The following is a 6,436-nucleotide window of genomic DNA, read 5'->3' as shown; positions in this document are numbered from 1 at the left end:
TAATAAATAGGTTATACTTCATATAAATAATACTTGAAATCTTTTTAACATTTTATTTTTAATATCCTTTTTAAAATGCACCTGTTACCACTAAAAACTAAATCCTTTTAACAAATGAAAGAGGGATACTTGAAAATCAATGTTATTTAAAAGACACATTTCTCATTAAAGGATTCTGCAATCAGAAAATGCACATAATATTTCTGGTAAAGGTAAGTCTATAGTAAAAATAGTGAATTAATCACTTAGTAATCTGGTATGAAAGTTAAGAAAAGTAGTGAAAATAACTATGATAATTAGTTAAGGGAAACATAAAATGAAAATAGATAATATACAATATAAAACATTAGAAGAGAGGGTAAAAATGTTGAGCTTTATAATACTTTCAAATTTAAGTGGTTATCAGTTTAAAATATAATGTCATAAGTAGATGCTGTCATATGTAAGCATCATGGTAGCCACAAAGCAAACACCTATACTAGATATACAAAAGATGATGAGAAAAGAATCTACAAATACCATTAAATAGTCATCAAAACACAAAGGAAGAGAGAAAGAAAAGAAGAACGGAACTATAAAACAGCCAGAGAATAATTAACAAAAGAGTAATAATACATACCAATCAATAATTATTTTAAGTGTAGGTGGACTAAAGTCTCCAATCAAACTACATAGGGTAGTTGAATAAATTAAAAAATAAACATACAACAATGACAAAAACAAAAGCCATCAATATGTAGCCTAAAGAGACTCACTTTGTATATAACCATGCACACAGACTAATGGTCCCTGCAAATAGAAACCAAAAGAATGCTGGGGTTGCTATACTTATATAAGACAAAGTGTACTTTAAAACAAAGACTGTAATCAGAGACAAAGAATGGCATTGCTGATACAGTATTTAAGTTTCTCAAAAAGTTAAAATTACCATATAATCCAGCAATACCATTTCTGAGTACTTACCTGAAGGAAACAAAAACACTAATTTGGAAAAAAAAACAAATCTGCAGCCCCATGTTCACTGCAGCAGTATTTACAATGGTAAACTTAGGAACAACCTAAATGCCTATTGATGAGTGAATGGAAAGAAATCCTGGTATATGTATGTAATGGGGTACTATTCAGCCTTTAAAAAAAGAATGTAGTCTTGCCATTCGCAACATGTACATGGAGCTTCAGGTCACTATGCTAAGTGAAATAAATAAGACAGAGAAAGACAAAGGCAAAGCAAGCAATCAAGCAAACAAACAAAGTTCATAGATACAGAGAACAACAGATTGGCAGTTGCCAGAGGCAGGGATAGAAGCTAAGTGAAATAGAGAAGGAGGTCAGAAAGTATAAAATGTCAGTTCTAAAATAAATAATCTATGGGGATGAAATGTATAACATTGCAAGTATAGTTAATATTCTATGAAAAAAAAAAAGAAAATGCACACTGTTATTAAGGACCACACCTAAAATTTCCTGCAGTTTAGTTCCACAAAATAAAAGGTTTTGAATTAAGTAATATATATATCTTTGTTGCTTTAGCAATACTAATAAAATGACTCCTGTGTTCCCTCTAATTCTACTAGTGATGAATGAATCTTTTTTTATAGTTATTTATTTTTGATAGGGAGAGAGAAAGAGCACTAGCAGGAGAAGGACAAAGAGAGAGGGAGACGCAGAATCCAAAGCAGGCTCCAGGCTCTGAGCTGTCAGCACAGAGCCCGATGTGGGGCTCAACTCACAAACCAACTGTGAGATCATGACCTAAGCTGAAGTTGGCACTTAACTGACAGCCACCCAGGAGCCCCAATGATTGAATTTTAATCATCATTTCTCAATGAAATATCAGAGAATCCTGAAAATGCTTTACTGTTCAATGAATTTACATGTAAATAAAGATGGGAGTTTAGAAGAAGAGCAACTCAGGGCGCCTGTGTGGCTCAGTCAGTTCTGCTCAGGTCATAATCTCATGGTTTGTGGTTTTGAGCTCCAAGTCAGGATCTGTGTGACAGCTCAGAGCCTGAGCCTGCTTCAGATTGTATGTCTCCCTCTCTCTTTGCCCCTCCTCCACTCGTGGTCTGTCTCTCCCTCTCTCTCAAAAATAAAATAAACATTAAAAATACTTTTTAAAAAAACTTAGAAGAAGAGTAACTCAAGGAATGTCCATTGCAAAAAATAGAGACTGCTTAATAATAAATTTGCATCCCTGTAATTAAAACAATTCTTTTCTTAAAATCTAATTTAATTATTTATTTTTTACAAATGGTTTATTGTCAAGTTGGTTTCCATATAACACCCAGTGCTCATCCCCACAAGTGCCTCCCTCCGTGCCCATCCCCCCTACCCCCCCACATACATCAGTCCTCTGTTTTTGTCAGCATTCAAGAGTCTTTCATGGTTTGCCTCCCTCCCCCACACACTATTTCCCCCCTTCTTCTCCCCCTTGGTCCTCGGTTAAGTTCCTCCTAATCCTCCTATACATGCAAACATATGGTATTTGTCCTTCTCTGCCTGACTTATTTCGCTCAGCATAACACCCTCTAAGTCCATCCATGTTGCTACACATGGCCAGTCAACCATAGCCAAAACATGGAAAGAGCCTAAGTGCCCATCAATGGACGAATGGGTCAAGAAGATGTGGTTTATCTATACAGTGCAATATTACATGGCAATGAGAAAAAATGAAATTAAAACATTTCTAACATATCAAAGTAGTCTCCACTTAGCGTGAAATGTCAATGCAAATATTAAACAATATGAAAGAAAGAATAGTTTTTGACCTCCTCTCTTTTATTATTTTCATCATGGTGTGTGTTATTTTTTCCCAACTTTCCATTCTGCACACTTAAAATATATTAAACTATAAATCTGCTTGTGTCTCTCTAGGCTATAATTCATTTTGTGTACTTATAACCTCAAAAAACTTCCTCCTCTGTGAGATACAAATTTTCATTGACAGAAATTAGGGAAAATAATTATTTTGCCTAATATGAAGATCATGTAAGTCTTCTGCTCTTCTGGCTTCCTAGGATTTCTGTTTTTATTTGCTTGTTTGTTTGTTTGGTGTTTTACAGGTTATAAACGTTATACCTAAGTCCTAAAATTTGTTATCACTTCCCTTATTTGACAAATGAGAAGACTTTGGAGACTTTTAGTGATATTCTTCTAAAATTATGCAACTAATGGAATTCTCATGATAGTCAAAATATACTATATTCTTTTCTACTTGACACCAAAAATGTAATTGCAGTCATGTTAGTGATCCCAGGAGCTGAAGTTAAGTGCATATTTTATTACAGCTTCATACTGATAGTATTGTACTATGATACGTATCTTTGAATATACCATAAGATTCCTACATGTATGATAAATGATGGAGATAAGCAGACATTTTAAAAGATCTACTTTTCAGAATGGTTATAAAAGGACACTTTGATAATGTGAGGAAAATTTAATTGTATTGGTTCCCATCACTCTATTAGCCCATAATATCACAAAAATGATTGTTAAATTACTACAGTACAGATTAAAGATAGTAGACTGAAGATGTAAAGAGACACATGAATTTTTAAAAACCGAGCTTTTTAATTTATAAAAATTCTCATCTTACCAGTTTGTTCATCAAATAAAATATTCATTCTATATTTTATTGTCAAATATGCAATATATACTTTGAAATGGAAATAATACCTTAGAGTAAATGATAATGAACTCCTTTCAATTACATTTTATGGTTATGACCTTTATTTCAACAATAATTTAACATTTTAATTAAATCTGATGGCATTCTCTTTTCTAAAAATTTGTCCTTCATCCCTCTTGCTATAATTTAATGAGGTAATTTTCCACCCAAACTGCAATATCAGGTTATGAATCTTAATACGATTTTTCAATGAAATACTTCTCTGTTATTTATCTTAAGATGATCTTTGGAAAACTGGGAAATTAAGAAATACTTTGACTTATCAAATAATTCAATAATACAAAGTTGAGGTAAATATATATAATTAGCTCTTATGTGTAAATGTGTTTTAACCTGACCCAACATAAAAATAAATATGTGTAATAAAAATTTTTCTTAAACTTTTATGAGAACTTGACATAAGAACTTCACATCACCTTAGAGAAAAAAAATGGTTAGTGAGAGAGAAAAAGAGAGAGAGAAACGGAGAATGGACTCTTACTTACAGAGAATAAAGTGATAGTGACTGCAGGGAAGGAGGGCGGGGAGATGGGGGAAGTAAGTGATGGGGATGAAAGAGTATATTTACAATGATGAGCGCTGAATAATGTATGGAATTCCTGGATCAGTATATTGTGCACCTGAAACTAATATAACCCTAAATGTTAACTACATGAAAATTAAAACAAAAAACAATAAAAAATAATATCTAAGGTCAAAACATTGAATTATTTGAGGTCTATAACTTGAAATAGAAATGTATTTATTCACGTATTTACTTGAATTAATTACCCAGTAGGTACAAGATACTCTGTGAGTACATTTTGCCAAAAAAAACAAACCAAACCAAACCAAAACAAAAAAACATTAACTGAAAAAAGTCTGTGACTCTATGTATGAATACTATAGTGGTTGTTTGGACTGTAATATTCATGCTGTGATACAAAGATGTGCTTGAAAGTGTAACATGAATAGGGATAGTTAAAAATATCTTTATCTAGTCATATAATAAACAGGGAAACCACAGAAAAGTTCGGGTCTTATTTTCCATTCATTAACTTTTTACTTTATGATTTATGTCCCCTGTAAATAGGATAAGATTATTGATAATCTATGGTAATGGATACATTCATAGACTTTGGAGCTATATGCTAGAATTAAAATTTTAGCTTTGTTGTCTTACAAAATTAAATTTTTTCCTACCAGTGTTCTCTCTTTAACTTTAGATGCATGTTAATATAACTCACATTAATATGTGATTAATAAAGGTTAAAAGTGTATGATGATCTCAATAAAAGTAGAAATATATTTATCATAATTCCAAATCTAGTCAAGATTAAAATAAAAAATTATAAAATACTATCTTATTTTAAAAAGTCCTAAAGCCAATATCATACATTATGGTGAAATAGAAGAATCATACCATTTAAATCAGGAATGAGATTAGAATGTCTGCTATCTCCAGTTTTGTTAAATAATATACTGAAAGAACTTTTTGAAGAAACAGGACAGAAAAGAAATTTGGATATATTTAGGGATACAGGGTACATATTCCAAACAATCATTTTCTACATGATAAGAGTATTTGAAGACATTATTCTAATATTAGATTTCATCATATTCTCTATTTATAGAGATATTTTAAAAGGAAAATCCCTTATAATATAGATAGTTTAATAACATAAATTATTTGACAATATCAGCAGTTTTTTTTTATGTAGTGGTCTGGGTGAAAACTTTGGAGTAGTTTTTTGAGATCATGGAGACAATATGTTGGGTTTGCTGTGGAAGACCACTGGCCTTGTGTGATTGGCTATATGTGAGGATTCACACAAGAGGCTAAGAATATTGTACACAAAGATTCTGGATGTTCTTGAACAAATTCCTAAAAATGCAGCATATCAAGAGTAGACAGAAGAGATTACGAATGAGAAACTGAATATGGTTAAAATGGAATCAGATGTTATGAAATTAGAAGACCAGCTTCAGGGTGGCCAACTAGAATGTGTGATTCTTCAGGCTGAAAATGAACTAAGTCTGGCAAGGAAAATGATTCAGTGGAAACTTTTAGTGGAAGAGCCTCCTGTCAACCAATGAAAATGGCCAATATAATAATCATTAAATGGCTAGTGTGTTGAAGGGAAAACAGATGCAATTAAATGTTCTATTATACTAAAGATGTTTCCATATTATTGACAACTTATAATAAAGAAAACTAATACAGAACATATTTAGGAGACTTTTAAATATTGATGAGTACGGTAATGGGGACTTGTGAATCCAATTTTGGTGTAAAGCATTCATTTAAGTTATTTTAAAAAAGAGATCATGGAATAAATGGAATAGAGAAAGTAACTGTAATTCATAAGGTAGCAGAGTTTTCAGGCAAAAGGGAGCAATTACTTTTGCTTTTTCTTGTTTGATTTGCTCTACGCTACTGGAAAAGACAGAGACTTAAACATTTTTTAAATTATTTGAGAAAGTGAGAGAGTGAGAGAGAGAAAGAGCAAACGGCGGGGGAAGGGCAGAGGGAGAGAGGGAGAATCTCAAGCAGGCTCCATACTCAGCACAGAGCCCAAAGTGGGATCATTTCCTAGGATCATGACCTGAGGTGAAATCAAGAGTCAGAGGCTCAACCAACTGAGCCACCCAGTCACCCTTAGAAATGATAGAGTCTTGAATGAAAAACTATTAGTGTAGAAGAGACAGGGGAGACTTGGTAGAATGATATTCTGAGGTAGAGAAGCAGAATGGACTTCATTCCAA

At 32.4% G+C, this 6,436-nt stretch overlaps 1 pseudogene; it reads left to right on the top strand.

The window, feature by feature from the left end:
• Positions 1-5,440: 5,440 nt before the first annotated feature.
• Positions 5,441-5,782, top strand: LOC144244157 (NADH dehydrogenase [ubiquinone] 1 alpha subcomplex subunit 5-like; annotated as a pseudogene).
• The last annotated feature ends 654 nt before the right edge of the window (positions 5,783-6,436 follow it).

This window comes from Crocuta crocuta, unplaced genomic scaffold (genome assembly GCF_008692635.1).
Source record: "Crocuta crocuta isolate KB4526 unplaced genomic scaffold, BGI_CrCroc_1.0 scaffold724, whole genome shotgun sequence".
In the NCBI taxonomy this organism is placed as follows: Eukaryota; Metazoa; Chordata; class Mammalia; order Carnivora; family Hyaenidae; genus Crocuta; species Crocuta crocuta.
Note: the sequence above shows the minus strand (reverse complement) of the source record. Positions and strands in the feature narration are given on the sequence as shown.